This window comes from Lates calcarifer, linkage group LG8 (assembly GCF_001640805.2).
Source record: "Lates calcarifer isolate ASB-BC8 linkage group LG8, TLL_Latcal_v3, whole genome shotgun sequence".
NCBI classification, from domain to species: Eukaryota; Metazoa; Chordata; class Actinopteri; family Centropomidae; genus Lates; species Lates calcarifer.
In genome coordinates this window covers 13,229,331-13,246,310 of record NC_066840.1, presented here as the reverse complement: position 1 = coordinate 13,246,310, position 16,980 = coordinate 13,229,331, and the positions used below count along the sequence as shown (strand labels likewise).

The following is a 16,980-nucleotide window of genomic DNA, read 5'->3' as shown; positions in this document are numbered from 1 at the left end:
TGTCAGGCAGTGATATTTCAAATATAACTTACCATTGTCCACATTCATTGAACTAGAGGCTGTAGCTCAGGAAATAAAAAATGTAATGAAATACACAACCAGACACACACTACCACATGTTCACACATTCGTAAGTACTCACACAGGATCTACACTCAACCATACTGTACACATATTAAAGGTGATCTGAAATTTCGGTGCAATAAACAGTGCCTTCAACTGCCTTGAGAATGTCTAATTCTTTGCTGAAACATCCCTGACCTTACGTGTCCATGATCAGGGTGAAGAAACGAGTTTGAGCCTTTCACTCACTACCGAGGTCGGGAGGGACAAGATGAGAATTTATGAGAAAGTGACATTTAATGTTCCATTTATGGCTGATCCGGCAGACCAGGTTACCGTACCTCCTGAATCACTAGCATAACGATTTTGTACACATCTGAACATAACCAAGTAACCAGGATGTGTAATAAAAACTTATGTTACTGGTCGAATTAAAATCTCTTCCTGGCAATACCCTCCTGTATGGAAATGATGTGTTAATTTACAGCAAACGTCTTTGTAACAAGTACATCAGCACACTGAGTAATCTTATTCTTACCTGAGAAACTGATTCTAAGAATTACTCCTCAGCATTCAAATGGAGTTATCTTCTCAAATGAATGGCCAACATCGCAGATCTGCATGTAATCCAATAACTTGCACATCACAGCTGTGCAAGACTGTTCCAAATTTTTCTTCTCCTTTGTGTCCCTCTTTCAGCCCAAAAATGTTTGCCTCTCCAGAAAGGAAAGGGGCACTTTCCTCTTTTAAAGGAAACTCATGATAAGTTCCTTCCTCTGTATTGCACAATTGCATTCATGCAGCCAGGAGCACTGGGATCACATCCTGTGTTTGAGGAACAACATTGCTTTCACAAAGCCTTACCCTTCCAACTATGTCTCAGTAACACTTGCTTCAATGGATTTTGTGTTGTGTGTTTGTGTTTAATGTGTGAGTTTGTGCAATGCAAATACAGTTTAAGTATTCATAGTGTCAAATAAATAATCAATAATCAAAAGTTTTAAAACTGCATAGGATTATGCATCTTTGTATTAATCTGTGAGCTGGATAAATTACAGTTGAGAATTAATTAATCACAAAAAGTCAGCCAAAAGTCTTTTGGAGTGTTTTCATATATTTATATATAATCATTCAAACAGTTGTGGTGTGTTATAATTCAACCACTAGGTGGCGTATAATCCTCTGAAGAAGGTCCATCAATATACTGTATCATTGTTACAGGCATTTCAAGGGGCCATAAAATATCCTCATTTTGCCAGGATTATCCTATTCTCGCTCTACAATCCCAAAAGACAGATTGATGAATCCACTTTCAAGAATGTCATTAAAGTTTTTTTCTGGTCATAATATCATAATATAATAAACTGTAACTGTCTGATCACATCACACGACTATTATATATGGTTTCCCAACAAGCAACCTCTTGCAATGGTAGCAATAGTGATTGTCCTCTGCAAGTCATAGAGGGTGGAGATTATGTGTCATTGTGGCCCCAAAGGTCAAAATGCATCGACATTTCACAAAACACAACAGGTGTGTTCAAGATTGATTTTACCTAACCTGATGGTCCACGTGAACTGCCACTGACTGTTGGGGTGGAGTATAAAAAGACTGCAGTCAAGTTGAACACATTGTAGGCAGTTCCTATAGTGTGACTGAGCTCATGACAATGGCTCAGTCACACTTGCCTTTTACCAGTTGTTCACCAAGTATATCAAACACGAAGCAGAGGTGCAGAGGAGACAGGTTGATTACAAACAAGTCCTTCAGACAACCCACCACGCCAAAAAATTCAACCTAGGGGAAACACAGACTATATAACCTTATTTGTTATAAGCCAGATGAGTTGGCAGTTACACCCAGTATCAGTAATGCCACTGAGGACCAACAAATATTTTTTTCTGTTATTCTGTCAGATTAAAGCCATCCTTTCTCTCTTAAAATCTGTTCATCCTGAGTCCTGTGTGATTTGTGGGTGCCACACAACCTTATTGCTACAAGCATTTAATTGCAGTTTTGTCGTTCTCTTTAGGCTGCGGATGAAGGAGAGGATGAAGTCCAGAGACAATCAACAAAGACACACAGGCGCAGAGGCCTTGCTGGATCTCTGAGAACCCAGAGCCAAAGCATATCATTGAGATGTCACATGATCAACAAGGTAAATGAATCCTATTAATAAGTGTATCTACTTGTGTCTACAGTTGGATAAGGCGGACATGAGTCTGACAAACTCATGCCCCTAGTTTGCCAAACTATGATGGAGAGATTCCTAATCCCTTAGATGATCCATAAACATGCAATCTATTACACTTCACGAGCAAAACAGGCTACAGTCATGATAACTTCTCATATTAAAATTAAACATCTTAAGTTGAGCCACTCAAGCAAGATAACTGATAAAAAATGATAATACAAGGAAAACAACAATCCTTTATATGTCAATAAGTAAAACAGATATTGAGTGTTTTTTAAAAAATGTTTACTTGAAATTTTGAAAGCAAGAACACAACTCAAGTTTTCACAGCAACACATGTGGCACAAAGAGGCAAAGAGGGAGACTGCAACTAACTCAGTTGAGTTAGCAATAATCCACTCAGAGCAATAATCCACTGCCACAATAGTCCAAAGTAATCAACAACAGGCCTGCACAACAACTGGGTTTATGAGCATACAAATCCTAGCCAGCTATTTTATCTGAGACTAGCTGAGCTAGCTAGCAGGACTTGCTAAAAACTCAGCATTACACCTCCCCACATCCACCCCACATCACAAACAAATGCCTTATCTTTATCCTTTGACTGTCTTTCTTCCTCCGTTTTCTTCTTCTTACGTTTCTCTGCCCCATTAGGATAACTTCTTTTTGATGCCATAACACTGTTTGCCATCCATTTCCTCACTAACGGGTATGAAGGGTACCTGTCAATCATTCCTATTGTACCTGTCTGTGGACGTCACTCACTGCGTGACAGTGGAGTCCAATGATTTTGACTTAATTATGCCACAAAAACACTTATTTTATTTTTAAGCATATGAGGGATAAAGATAGGTAATTTTAATTCTCCTCAGATGAGGCTGAACATTCAGCTTTGGGGCCCCCTAGTGGCTTGTGGGGTCCTATGCATTTGCATAGTCCGCATAAGAAACGGCTCTGCCACCATTGTAAAAGAGACACCTGTAAAATTGTTGACCTCCAGCTATAATGGAGTTTTAATCTTGGTAAAACGTCTCAAAAGCCCAGAAAATGTTTCTCTGAGTGACGTCACTGATATATATATATATATATATATATATATGTATATATATATATATATATATATATATATATATACATACACACACACACACACACACATATATATATGTATATATATATATATATATATATATATATATATATATATATATATATATATATATATATATATATATGTGTGTGTGTGTGTGTGTGTATATATATATATATATATATATATATATATATTTATGTTTGTTTTTTTTGACACCCTTAAACCCACTATGAGGGGCAGTAAAGCTGCTGTAACCAACTACACACTACTTGTGTATACATATGTGTTACACAAGCATGCTTATTAGATTGGCTATTACAAATAACATGTGGCTCTTGTCCAATTTGTCAGAAAACAGTCACAAATTTGTGCACTGATGAGGCGTCTAGCGCATGGCTGTCCACCAGATCTTATAATACATCTAAGGCCTCTCTCCGTTTTTACGGTGGATGAATTTTAAGACCAATCAGAGGCGGTTGCTAGACGGACCAAAATGGGCCAGCCAATCAGCGTTTTTCTGCAAATGTTAGCTGACGTATGTCGTCATTGGTCGGAACGTGTCTTGTCATTGGCCATGAGTAAGCTCAGAGAGGCGGAGAAACGAAGTCAGAAAACAGATTTAAACCAAGTTTGAAACGGTGCCTCTGTTTGCTAGTACTGCGAGACAACGTCGTTACGTTGAAGGAATGGATGCTAAAACAAACTCTGGGTGAGACTGGACGCTGAACACACCAGCGGCGCGAAGGTAAGGCAAACAGTTAGTGGCTATCGTTAGCATTAACGTTTTCAGAGAGCGTTAGCATAACACTGTTAGTAGTGTTTACCACCCCTTTTGCATAATTACTTTGCAGACATTTAACTGCTTTGTAATTTTGTGCTCCAGCTTGGTCATTTTAAGTCAGTTTATGGTGAATAATCATGTCGATGTGATCATTTATTCTGGCTGTTTTACATCTGAGGCCTGTACTACGAAGCTAGGTTACTAGCTTATCAGAGTAACTTCAGGAGTAACTTAGTGACGTAGGGTGTAACTTCCCGATTAACCTGTACTACGGAAGGTGGATAGGTTTTAACCGGGATTTGCTGCCATGGTAATTTACCCTGAGTCTCTAAACTGTTCCATGCAGGTTATGTTGGCGGTTAACTCTGTGTTATCCTGTATAAGTATCGCCCGTAGGTGGAACACCGACTCGATATTGGCATAATGACTGAGAGAAGCTGAGCGACGCTGTACAGAGATCGTCAGTCTCAAATTTAATAAAGATTAATTAATTAATTTATAATTAATTCAATAATCAAAATCTGCTAGGTAGTGGATGGTGGTTTTTATGCTCCAGTTTTTCAATTTACAATTAACGTTATTTTAATTTGTATTTTTTCTTCCTTACACATGATCAGTATGAATAATCCTTTTGGGGTGGCTTGCTCCTCCTGTAACACAATAATACCACTGCCAAATGAACAAAGCTGTGTTATCTTATTGTTAATAGATGTGTAAGTGGAAGTATAAGCTCACAGCTTTGCCTAGCCTGTGTCAGTCACCATTAAATACACATTAAATTACAAATGATGGTTGGAGTCGACTGGGATGCATCTCCACAGAAACCCTCAGTTATTTCCTCACTAGCCTGACAGTCAGAGGGGGGGCGAGCTGGTGGCTGTTCATGAGACTGGCATGTCAACTACATAGTGTGAACACTTAGCCATTCCTTGATAACCCCGAGTTAAATGAGAGTAGGTTTAACTTCGTACAAACTTGAAACTTGAAAACTAGATTTTAACTCTGTACTCCTCCACAAGTTTTAAGCCTCAAGAGTAGGTCACAATGTATGTGCTGAGAGTGCAGTTAGAAATTATTTAAAAAACTATTTTAAAAATTGCTCTTCACTCTGAGATCAATTAAGTCATATTCCAGTAATATAATTCGTTTATCCTAGGGCTGCAGCTAAAGAATATTTTGGTAGTCGTCTAATCTGTCAATTATTCATTCGATTAGCCTTTTAGTCAACGATTTCTGTCACAACCTCCATCTCTGCTTCCTGTGTGCACAGCTCCTGCTCTGGGCTCCAGTGCATGTTTTACCTCACCTGCTCAAGTCTGCACGCTTGAGCTTGGGGGTGGGGGGTGTTAGATATCTATACTGCTAGATATAGATGTCAGCACAGCAACTGTGAGCAGATAAAAAAGAAGAGAAGAAGAAAGAAAAACGCTGATATTTTGATTTGACGTTTCGTCTGGGGTCAGCATTTGTCCATCTATGATTTTGCAGAGACCTACAACACCAGGTTAACGTGTCGAGTTGTCTACCTGTCTCCTCTGCAGCTCTTCTGCCCCTCTGTGCAGACACACACACAGACGCATGAGAGATGTTGTCAATTATGTAAACTAATAGTTTCAGCTCTAATTTTCTCCCCTCAAAACTCAAAGTGTGATTGTCAAGGTTCTAGTGTTTAGTTTTCAGTAGGGATGGGCATTTTGAATGCTTTTTGAAGTTGATTAATCAAGTCAATTTAAGTCAATTGGTCAATTAGATATGACATCATTGTTAAGACATGCCCTCCACCCAAACCAAAATATTAATATGTTGTCATGTCGTGTTTTTGCAGCGTAGTGTACAGGTGCACTAACTTTACCTCCCAAGCCCCACTCAACAACTTACCTCAGACTAGGGGCGATGATCTCAGCAGTGTGTCTCATCTGTGCTGCGAGTCTAGTCACCGTCCATGTAACGGCAGGTGACAGTGACATAAAACATTTTCACTCGACTACTTTCTTAATGTTTCAAGTCCCATTACCGTCACTTTTTATAATGTTATACCTATAATCTTAAACCAGATGAAGGATTTTTGTCATCAGATGCCTGGATTTTAAGTCAACAGAGAAGCAAGCTGAGCAAACAGCCCCTTTCAATGTCCTGTGTCCGTGTCGTGGAGAAACATTGATTTTTTTAATATGAAACTGCTCTATTCAGTGTTTCTTCCGATTTTAATTACTTGGTCCGCTTGTTTTGGAGTTAATGAGACCTCTGTAGGTAATTCGGCTCCCAGTAAAAACCACCTGAACCACAGAAGAAATCCTAACCTAAAAACAAGTTAAGCATCTGGCAACAACCTGAGTTAACGTTAGCAGCAGCTTGTTTAACAGCCCACTTCGCTTCTTATTGTAGACGTCTGTTCCAGTGTTTTGCTTGCCACACACGCAGAGAAGATGCACACTCAGGCAGAAACAGAACCATAAACATTAGTTCCGTGTCTCTATGAAGTAAAACATAAATATCTTCCCACCCCTAACCAAATAAAAGTCAAATAAAAATGTGTCAGTTCTTAAAAAAAGGTGCTGACTAGGCTTACCAATTTGACTGATTGATTATTCGTGCACATCCCTAGTTTTCAGTGTTGTATTCTTCTACACTTTGGCTTTGGAGGTGAACTATTCTTTATTAATGAGGTTACTTGTTTTTCAAATGTTGTACTTGTGTTTTCCAGGTTTACTGGTTCAGCTGCTGCAGCCTGGACAGAAACACCACCTCTCACCTTACAAACCAAACAGGTATGTGTCCTAAAGATTCACCCAGTCTGAAAAAAATGTGCTGGTAAGCTGAATGATTAATGTTAGTAACAGTGTTAATATTTAAATCATTGGTATTTAATGAGTTTAGTAGTGAATATAATAATAGCTGATTAATCTTGTCAATAAATTGTCAGAAAATAGCACTAGATATAATAATTCTTAAAAACTCAAAATAGTTGTGAGTTAATTTTCTGTCTGTGGACTGAAGTGTAATTAAAAGTACAAGCTACAACCCTGCTTTCAAAAATGTACTTAAGTGAAAGTTTTTATTATGCATTTCCCAGTAATATACATGATTCCTCTGGTGATTAGTTGACAGACAATTGATATAAAAATTAAAGATTTAAGATAATCATTTTAGTTAATTTTTCCCAAATATTTATTGTTATTGATTCTTAAAGATGTGATGCTTTTTCTTGTCATATGTGACAGTAAACAGCCTATTTTCTGAGACACTCCTCAATGTCTGGAAACCTTTCCAAATGTTTGGAAAATGTTCTGGTTCAGCTGTAATGTTGAATATTTATGTGCGTTTTCATGGTTAAACTGTTGATAAGGAATTGGTAATAGTGTAATGAGCTTTTTCCTTTGTATGTTTCTCTTTTTATTTCCTCCAGGTGTCACCACTTCATCCACAATCACAGAGAGTCTTCGTACAGTGAGGAAGTTCTTTGAGACCAGGACTGAGGCCTCCAGGTAATTCACAACGAGCTTTGCATCAACTGTCCAACACAGAGCTCTGACATTAAACTCTTAATGTTCAGTCATTGATCTGGAGTCTGAATAGTTTGCTTTGTCACAAAAGGACCTCACTCATTATTAAAGTTTATTTACATAGTTCATGAATGTACAGTTCAAAGAAAAAAAAGAATTTAAACATCAGCTCTCTCTCTCCATCTCTCTGTCTCCCTTTCCTATGCTCTTGCTCACCCCCCCAGCCCCCCCCCCCCCCCAAAATCTCTCTCCCTTGCTCTCTTAAGCCTGGCTCACACTCAACAGATTATTAAAATCTTACCAGATGTAGGAAATGTGAGAAACCACACACAATGACAAATAATGTCAGATTTCAGAGTTTTGTTCTTACAGTGTGTGATGTGCAGAGAGAAGACCAACACAGCACACCACACACTAACAGATTCAACACCACCAACCAGAGCCTGGACTCTCAGAAATCCAAATCTCAAATGCCTCTTTTTTGATGTGCTTCCATCTTCAGTCAGCTTGCTTCCTGATTGGCTATCGTTCTGTTCCACGTGACAATCCTAAGAGTGTGTGTTTGGCTTTCTTCAGTGTTCCCCCCACACAACAGGATTTCTGATCAGAAATATTGAACATGTTTAATATTTACTGGGGTCGCTCCGATAGTCTTTAGAGTAGATCAGTGAGGGTAAAATCACTCTGAACAAACCTCACACCACAGGACAATCTGACAAGATCATCTTCAGAACCAACCGATAATCAGACCTTTGCGAACTTAAATCCGGAGGGGGGATTTGGGCCAATAATCAGCCTGATAATCTTTTGGTGTGTACCCCACTTTATTCTTTCTGCCTCCCTCTCTCTGTCTTTCTCTCTTCCTTGCTCTCTCACTCCCTCTCATGCTTTGTCTCTATCTCTGTCTCCCCTCTCTCTGTTGCTGCCCCCCACCCCCATCATAAAAATGTGAATAACTTATTCAGTTCAGTTTCCCACTAGAGACGCTGTCATTCTGCTTTATTTTGGCTTCTATCAACCAAATTTAGTTAAAATTTGACTGACTTTGGAGAAAAAAACATTTCCATCCACTGCTGTTGTGTGAATATCAGGAGCTGGTGGAGTCAATTCTCCAGTCAGAGCAGCCTCTTCTGTGTTTGTGTATAAAGCAAATTTGACTCTTGGACTAGTTCTGATTACTTCAGAAACAGTTAGTCCACACTCTGGTTTCTTTGTAGATTTAGTGTCTTTTGTCTATCTTTTGACAGTTTAAAGTCCAAAACCCAGAAACTCTCTGCTTTTCTTTTGATGCATTAAAAGTCACATCGTTATATTAATGTTTGTTCTGTTTTTTTCTGTAGGATTCAAACTTAAACCATTAAATCAGAGAGAGGGAGACGTGAAGACATTTCCAGAAGGTCAGTGTTAGCTTATCTTTTTCAGTGTGACTCTGTCACTATCTCAGCTGCAGTTTGACACTTTAAAATCTCTTGTCTGGAACAAATAGCAACAAATTAAAGCTGCCAACAACTTATCAGTTGTAATTATTATTAATTTGTATTCAACTATTTCAACAATGTAGCTGCAAAGAATAAGTCAAAAAAATGTTTATAACAAAACATGTTATAAAGAAAACTTTATAAATAAATATTAAGTATAAAACCTTCAAAAAATGTCTAAAAACTAAGTATAAAACATAAAAATTAAATGTGAAACCTTTAAAAATATGTCTAAAAATTAAGCATGAAAGCTGTACAAAATAAATTTAGAACCTTAAAAAAATGTCTAAATAAGTATCAAACATAAAAAGTCAAAAAACAAGTATAAAACCTTTAAAAATAGATTTAAAAGTAAAATGTTAGTATGAAACCCTAAAAACTATATGTCTGAACAATGCGTGTAAACTCTTTTAAGTATAAAACCATAAAAAAACCTTGTAAAATATATATTTTGAAAATGTTTAAAAACAGGTGTAAAAATTAAACATGAGAATCATTATATTTTTTCTTAAAACAAAATGCAATAAAATGTTTTAATAACATCGGTTACAAAATAGAGAAATGCAATTCAAAAGTGCAGAAAGACACTAAATGATTTTATTCCAGACAACATTCAACAAATCACAGCAAAGATAATGACAGACATTTGACCACAAGGAAACACTTGATAGAACTGTTAAGCGTTTATATAGTTATGAGCACATTTTCCAAAGATAAACATGTCTACTAAGCATATTTGTGATCACGTAACTGCTTGTGATACAGTTATTAATTAAATAGTTGTATCATAAGCAGTTTAATGTTCTCAGGTGTTTAATAGACATATTTGTCTGTGGAAAATGTGCCCTTGACTACATCATAGAAGGTATAGAAAAACAGTGTTTCCACTTGAACAGGGAACCAACACTGTTTACAGCAGTTAGATGGTGGAGGTCTTTTATCGTAACACTTCTTTTCTGTCATCCATTTCAGGTCTTCAGCTGCTGTTGTCATCTCCTTCTGCAGAGACAATAACATGTATTAATCACAGAAACTGATCAGTAAATGGTAATATTTTAACGACATACTATTCTCTGACATTTTTTGATGTTTTTTATGCCTTTTTGCCATTTTTGTCAGTTTTTGACATCTCATTTTTTGACTGATCTGACACCTTACTATACTATAAGACTTAAGAGGCTTAGACAAAGGAACTCTCTTAAAGTAGCCATCTTACCTTTGTTTTCCACAGACACACACATTCACACCTCAACACTAGGGCAATCGAAATCGAACCGCAATTGTGACTTGCAAGTTAGTTCAAATCACAATTTCAATTATTTTTACAACAGAGTCAGTGGACATGTCGGTACACTTTTTTTAGCTGCCTCACAATTCAACACACAGAGGACTGGCAGGAGCAACTGTAACTCTAACTGTAACGAACTGTGGAGTTAGATACGTGATGAAAACAGAGGGCAGAGCAACAGAGTGATAACGTGACGCAGGCAGTGTGAGTCGCTCCAATTCTCTCTGCTCTGGTGTCACGTTCTACCTGCATGCCCATCCTGAGGACGGACACAACTAAAGCTGAAACTACCGGTGATATGACGAGTTAAAAGCAGCTGACAGTGTCAACAGGCATAAATATATTGATACATAGATAATTGGAATAAATACATTTTGGATTTGTATATTTTCATTGTCATCCTTGGATTAGTACACAGAGAAGTTAATATTTGGTTCATATCTTAAAAGGTAATGCTCCATCACGTTTTACATGTATATAGTGAATCCTGGACTGAAGCTTGACTTTCAAAATAATATTGCAAATAAAATCACAATTGCAATATCTGTCATATCTGTCATGTTATACCTTGTCTTGTATATATAATGCCTTCTTCTATTTTTGCTGTTGCACCACTGAATTTCCCCATTGTGGGACTGATAAAGGATTATCTTATGCAAATAAATTCTTCTGAACACTGAATATTTTTGCCGGTCTGTTTAATATTGTATGAAAGTGAATATTGTTAGCCAGAGGTCAGGGTTAAGGTTACGGCTTTTAGCCACTTGTAGACCGAGGTGAAGATTACAGCTCTCAGCCATTTTTAGGTTTAGGTTTTTAGCCAGAGATTAGACGTTTTAACCCCAATTATACATTTTAACTGCAAGCTGCAAGTAGAGAATATTTGGTATTTCTGCATTATAAAATGACTTTTGTGATAGTAACTAGAAAAAATACATTGGTGGTTTTTGACCCCTTACTATGCTATGACATTTTTTTTACATTTTTCCACACCTTACTACACTATGACATTGTTTCATGGTTTTTTAACGCCTTACTATGACATTTTTCAGCCATTTTTCATGTCTTACTATATATTATGACAATTTTTTTTAACCATTTCTCACGCTTTACTATACTATGACATTTTTTGACCATTTTTCATGCCTATGACATTTTTTTGACAATTTTTCATGCCTATGACATTTTTTGACCATTTTTCATGCCGTACTATACTATGACATTTTTTGACCATTTTTCATGCCTATGACATTTTTTGACCATTTTTCACACCCTACTATACTATGACATTTTTTGGTGGTTTTTGACCCCTTACTATACTGACATTTTTAATGGTTTTGACATTTGACATTTTTTGGCCTTTTTTGGCCCCTTATGATACTATGACACTTTTGGCTGTTTTTGATGCCTTAATATACTTTGACATTTTTTGACCATTTTCGATGCCTTACTAAACAGTGCTCTGTGTTGGACAATTGATGTAAAGCTGTTTGTGAATTACCTGGAGGCCTCTGTCCTGCTCTCAAACAACTTCTTCATTGTATAAAGACTCTCTGTGATCTTGCACTACATCTCTGTGATCGCGGACAATGTCTCTGAGATTATGGACAATGTCTCTGCGATCATGGACTACGTCTTTGCGATCATGGACGATGTCTCTGAGATCATAGACGAGTGTCTCTGTGATCATCGACAATGTCCCTGATCGCGGGCAATGCCGTCAAATCGGTGACCCCCGTCTCCGCCGATTCTATCGCAAGGTCTCTACGAAGCATGGACAATGTCTCTGATCATGGACAACGTCTCTCTCGTCTTTGACAAGATCTCTGTGATCACGGACAATGTCTCTGATCGTGGACGATGTCTCCCTCATCCTCAACAATGTCTCTCCGATCATGGACCATGTCTCTGTGATCGTGAACGACTTCTTGCCGATCGTGGACTACATGGTGACACCTGGAGGAAATCAAAGAGAAACATAGGAAAATGATCAACACACTACTACCTATTCCTCATCAACAGTTTAACCATGAAAACACCAAAAAATATTCAATGTTACAGCTGAACCAGAGCATTTTCCAAACATTAGAGGGCTGTTTCAGAAAATGAAAAGTTGGAAGTCATTACCTCCTGAAGAAGCAACAACAACAAATATTTGTGAAAAAAGTAAAATGATTATTGTGTGTCTATCAACTAATCACTGAAACAGTTGTGTATGTTACTGTGAACTGCACAATAATAAACAGTAACAGTTCAGGAAAATTTTGAATGCAGGATTTTAACTAGTGTTGTTTATTATACTTCAGTAAAAAGTCTTAGTATTTCTTCCACCACAGATGGTCACATACTGAATCATTATTTCACATTTCAACCTTCTTGTTAACACATATTTAAAATGTCTTTCTTTTGCATTGTTTTCATATATATATAACAACTAAATTTGCAAAGGTCTTAACAGCATCTTACGTGAAAACTTATGTGAAAAATGTTAGGTAAATAAGTGTAGAACTGGTCATCACACACTGTAAAGATATTAGTAAAATCACCCTCTGACCAACAATTAAAATTAACACACTAATGAACAACTCACTCCAATATTCTATTTGTAGAATTGATATTGTTTTGTTTTGTTTTGTAGTCTAGTATGTCTAGCACATAGATCTAGATTAAGAATTTCTGGTCATGTACAATCAAACTGAAGTTAAGATATTTTTCAATCCCATTTTGACATGTAAGTTTTACTGTTGCAAACTACATCTAGTAACAGATTACTTTGACTCTTACATCATACTTCTGATATTACTAATTACTTTTACATTACTTCTATTAATACAGATTACTTATGCATTATTTTTATATTGCAGATTACTTCTATTATTCCACTTTTCTGATATACTGAATACTGAACATAAACAATGTCAGTGCTCTGTGTTAGGCGGTTGATGTAAAGCTGTGAATTACCTGGAGGCCTCTGTCCTGCTCTCAAACAACTTCTTCATTGTACAAAGACTCTCTGTGATCGTGGACAACGTCTCTGTGATCGCGGACAATGTCTCTGAGATTATGGACAATGTCTCTGCGATCATGGACTACGTCTTTGCGATCATGGACGATGTCTCTGAGATCATAGACGAGTGTCTCTGTGATCATCGACAATGTCCCTGATCGCGGGCAATGCCGTCAAATCGGTGACCCCCGTCTCCGCCGATTCTATCGCAAGGTCTCTACGAAGCATGGACAATGTCTCTGATCATGGACAACGTCTCTCTCGTCTTTGACAAGATCTCTGTGATCACGGACAATGTCTCTGATCGTGGACGATGTCTCCCTCATCCTCAACAATGTCTCTCCGATCATGGACCATGTCTCTGTGATCGTGAACGACTTCTTGCCGATCGTGGACTACATGGTGACACCTGGAGGAAATCAAAGAGAAACATACAGAGGAAAATGATCAACACACTACTACCTATTCCTCATCAACAGTTTAACCATGAAAACACCAAAAAATATTCAATGTTACAGCTGAACCAGAGCATTTTCCAAACATTAGAGGGCTGTTTCAGAAAATGAAAAGTTGGAAGTCATTACCTCCTGAAGAAGCAACAACAACAAATATTTGTGAAAAAAGTAAAATGATTATTGTGTGTCTATCAACTAATCACTGAAACAGTTGTGTATGTTACTGTGAACTGCACAATAATAATAAACAGTAACAGTTCAGGAAAATTTTGAATGCAGGATTTTAACTAGTGTTGTTTATTATACTTCAGTAAAAAGTCTTAGTATTTCTTCCACCACAGATGGTCACATACCGAATCATTATTTCACATTTCAACCTTCTTATTAACACATATTTAAAATGTCTTTCTTTTGCATTGTTTTCATATATATATAACAACTAAATTTGCAAAGGTCTTAACAGCATCTTACGTGAAAACTTATGTGAAAAATGTTAGGTAAATAAGTGTAGAACTGGTCATCACACACTGTAAAGATATTAGTAAAATCACCCTCTGACCAACAATTAAAATTAACACACTAATGAACAACTCACTCCAATATTCTATTTGTAGAATTGATATTGTTTTGTTTTGTTTTGTAGTCTAGTATGTCTAGCACATAGATCTAGATTAAGAATTTCTGGTCATGTACAATCAAACTGAAGTTAAGATATTTTTCAATCCCATTTTGACATGTAAGTTTTACTGTTGCAAACTACATCTAGTAACAGATTACTTTGACTCTTACATCATACTTCTGATATTGCTAATTACTTTTACATTACTTCTATTAATACATATATTGTGGTCCACATTTATATGGCTCAAAGGCCTTTTCAGCACACCTTGCTGACAGCAGCAAGGGCATGGACTGTTGTCTAAATCATGAAATTAATCAAATGATGTGTTAAACGATAATAAAATTACTGTTTCTGCACATGAAGGCTAACTGTTATTAGCTTTAGAGAAATTCTTATGCCAGTTGCTTGTTAAAAAAATATATCTTATACTTCTTCATAAGCCCTATGTCTCTTTCATAAGGTTTCCAGGTACCAATGTTAAACCGTTCAAAAGTCGCATTTTTCATCTTCACCTTAACATTCAACTACGTTACTGATGGGGTCGCAAAGTTTTGCTAACGTTAGCTTCGGCTATGTTGTCATCGTTAGCTAATGCATGAGGTGTTAAAATGACCAAGACGACCACTTCATACACCACGTAAGACTTCAGAATCCAACTATTTAATTAACATCTAGCATCATTGTAGCATATATAATAGATCCCACCTGAGCAGCATTCTCCTCACATTTTCCACTCACTCGATAGCTCATCTTCTTCCGCGATATAGTGACGTTTGAGGGCAGACGGCTGCCTCTAGTTGGCGTATGTCGTAATAGACGTGTTTTATAGTGGGCGTGTTTTGTAGTTCCGCAGCTGGACCTTTCTCCACTTTTTCAGCGCATGCGCCAGGCGAGCAACTCAGTAGAACTGAATGGGCGTCATTTTCGATCCAGTATCAAGCTCTAATAATACATCCATGAACTTGTGTGCCTCTTGGTAGCACATGATACATTAGTTTAGATTAGCTATGCTGGTTCTTTGCCAGTATCAAATATAGTTGTCTGTTAGATGAAATTATCAACAGCCAAAACGTCTCATGGAAAATATGTCAAATAATTTGTATTATATTATGTGACTTATAAAATGTGTTGCCAAGACAACTGAAGAACTCAGGTATCTTTTAAGTTGGGCCTTGTTTTACCATGTAATTGGATGTAAATTATTGACAGGGACAAAAATCTTCAGTTCAGTATTGAGCTCTAGTCTCTAGTGTACCTGGCAACTGAGAACACCTGCTGTGTAAACAAATGGTGTGTTTGTCCAGTGTTATTTTTGCCTCTGATGGAATCAGACTGTTAAGTGTCTAACAATATTATGTTTAGGATTCCTACAGAGAGGAATCCTAAACATAATAAGTAAGATCCTTCTTGTATAACCAGAGACATCAAGATTGCTACCAGACTCGACTGACAATAATGGTAATTCTACTGAGTAGAACACAGGGGTTGCTGGAATGCTGCCACCTCGAGTAATTAGTTTGTTTTAAATACAACACATTATTAAAAAATAAACCAGTGGTTTCCAACTTTTTTGACCTCTGGCCTCTCACACAAAACAGTGTGTAATCAGAGTCACATTTCAGATATTGATATAGCAGTAGTATTTTTCATGCAGGACTTTTACTTGAAATTGAGTATTTTTTGTATTGGTACTTTTACTGAAATGAACAGAATACTATATAATTCTCCCACCACTTTTGAGAACTTACTGTGTTTGCAAGTTTGCTTACATTATTTGTTATTAGAATCATGTCTGACTTATCCAAGGCATCCTGTAATCTGAGATACTGGCTAGTAGCAACACTTATTAATACAATTAATTTACCTTGTCAACCGTGTTACATCTCAGTTATGTCATGAACACAAACCATAGGCATTTTGAGAGCCTGTTAAAGCCATCTTGTGTAGAGAATCACTTTCTGCCACCAAATGACACACAGTAACGACTAGCTGGTGAACACAGTGGAACATTTAGTAGCTAAACAGCCAAATATTTCCCATCTGTGAGTTTTCTAGGGGAGTGAACAAAAGTGTCATGAAATATGACTTTGAATGAATGATAATATTGTCCCATAACTGCTGGATGTGTAAATAAGCAACAGGTTCATCATATTAATTTAATATGATATGTATGATATGACAGCTATGTCTATATGATTTATTCTCTTTTGTCCTGCACTCAAACTGATAAAATCAGTTACTGTAATTCTAAACTTACCCATACTATATATGATATAGTCTTAGCTGTCTAAAATTAACTAAAGCCTAAATATTTTTAAAAAATAATTTATTTGTTCCTGAAGAATATGCACAGAGTTGATATTTGGCATCTAGGCTTTGACTTTTTGTCACCAAGTTTAGATAGATTCAGATTTTGATTTATGTAGATTTGATCCACAATATGCCCTAGGTTAAGATAGTATGTAGCTATGCAAAAGATAACAATTAATGTACACT

General features: G+C 36.8%; 1 protein-coding gene and 2 long non-coding RNA genes across 6 annotated transcripts in view; 1 reads left to right on the top strand and 2 right to left on the bottom strand.

The window, feature by feature from the left end:
- Nucleotides 1–790, bottom strand: part of klhl4 (kelch-like family member 4) — a 28,457-nt gene extending 27,667 nt beyond the window's left edge. For 3 of the 4 annotated variants that reach the window (XM_051072418.1, XM_018669111.2, XM_051072419.1), the window contains exon 1: nucleotides 602–790. The gene's annotated coding sequence lies outside the window, so the exon portion shown is untranslated. The remainder of the gene's footprint in view (nucleotides 1–601) is intronic. The other variant, XM_018669121.2, reaches the window with a different exon arrangement.
- Nucleotides 791–3,945: 3,155 nt separating this feature from the next.
- On the top strand, nucleotides 3,946–11,431 carry LOC108877915 (uncharacterized). Its single transcript, XR_001960169.2, has 5 exons — nucleotides 3,946–4,095; nucleotides 6,836–6,899; nucleotides 7,538–7,616; nucleotides 8,975–9,031; nucleotides 10,085–11,431. It is a non-coding gene; the product is annotated as an uncharacterized LOC108877915 (long non-coding RNA).
- On the bottom strand, nucleotides 9,512–15,491 carry LOC127142709 (uncharacterized). The gene is made up of 4 exons (XR_007813680.1): nucleotides 15,190–15,491; nucleotides 13,362–13,816; nucleotides 11,902–12,356; nucleotides 9,512–10,111 (listed from the first exon to the last, which is right to left on the bottom strand). It is a non-coding gene; the product is annotated as an uncharacterized LOC127142709 (long non-coding RNA).
- Nucleotides 15,492–16,980: the final 1,489 nt, after the last annotated feature.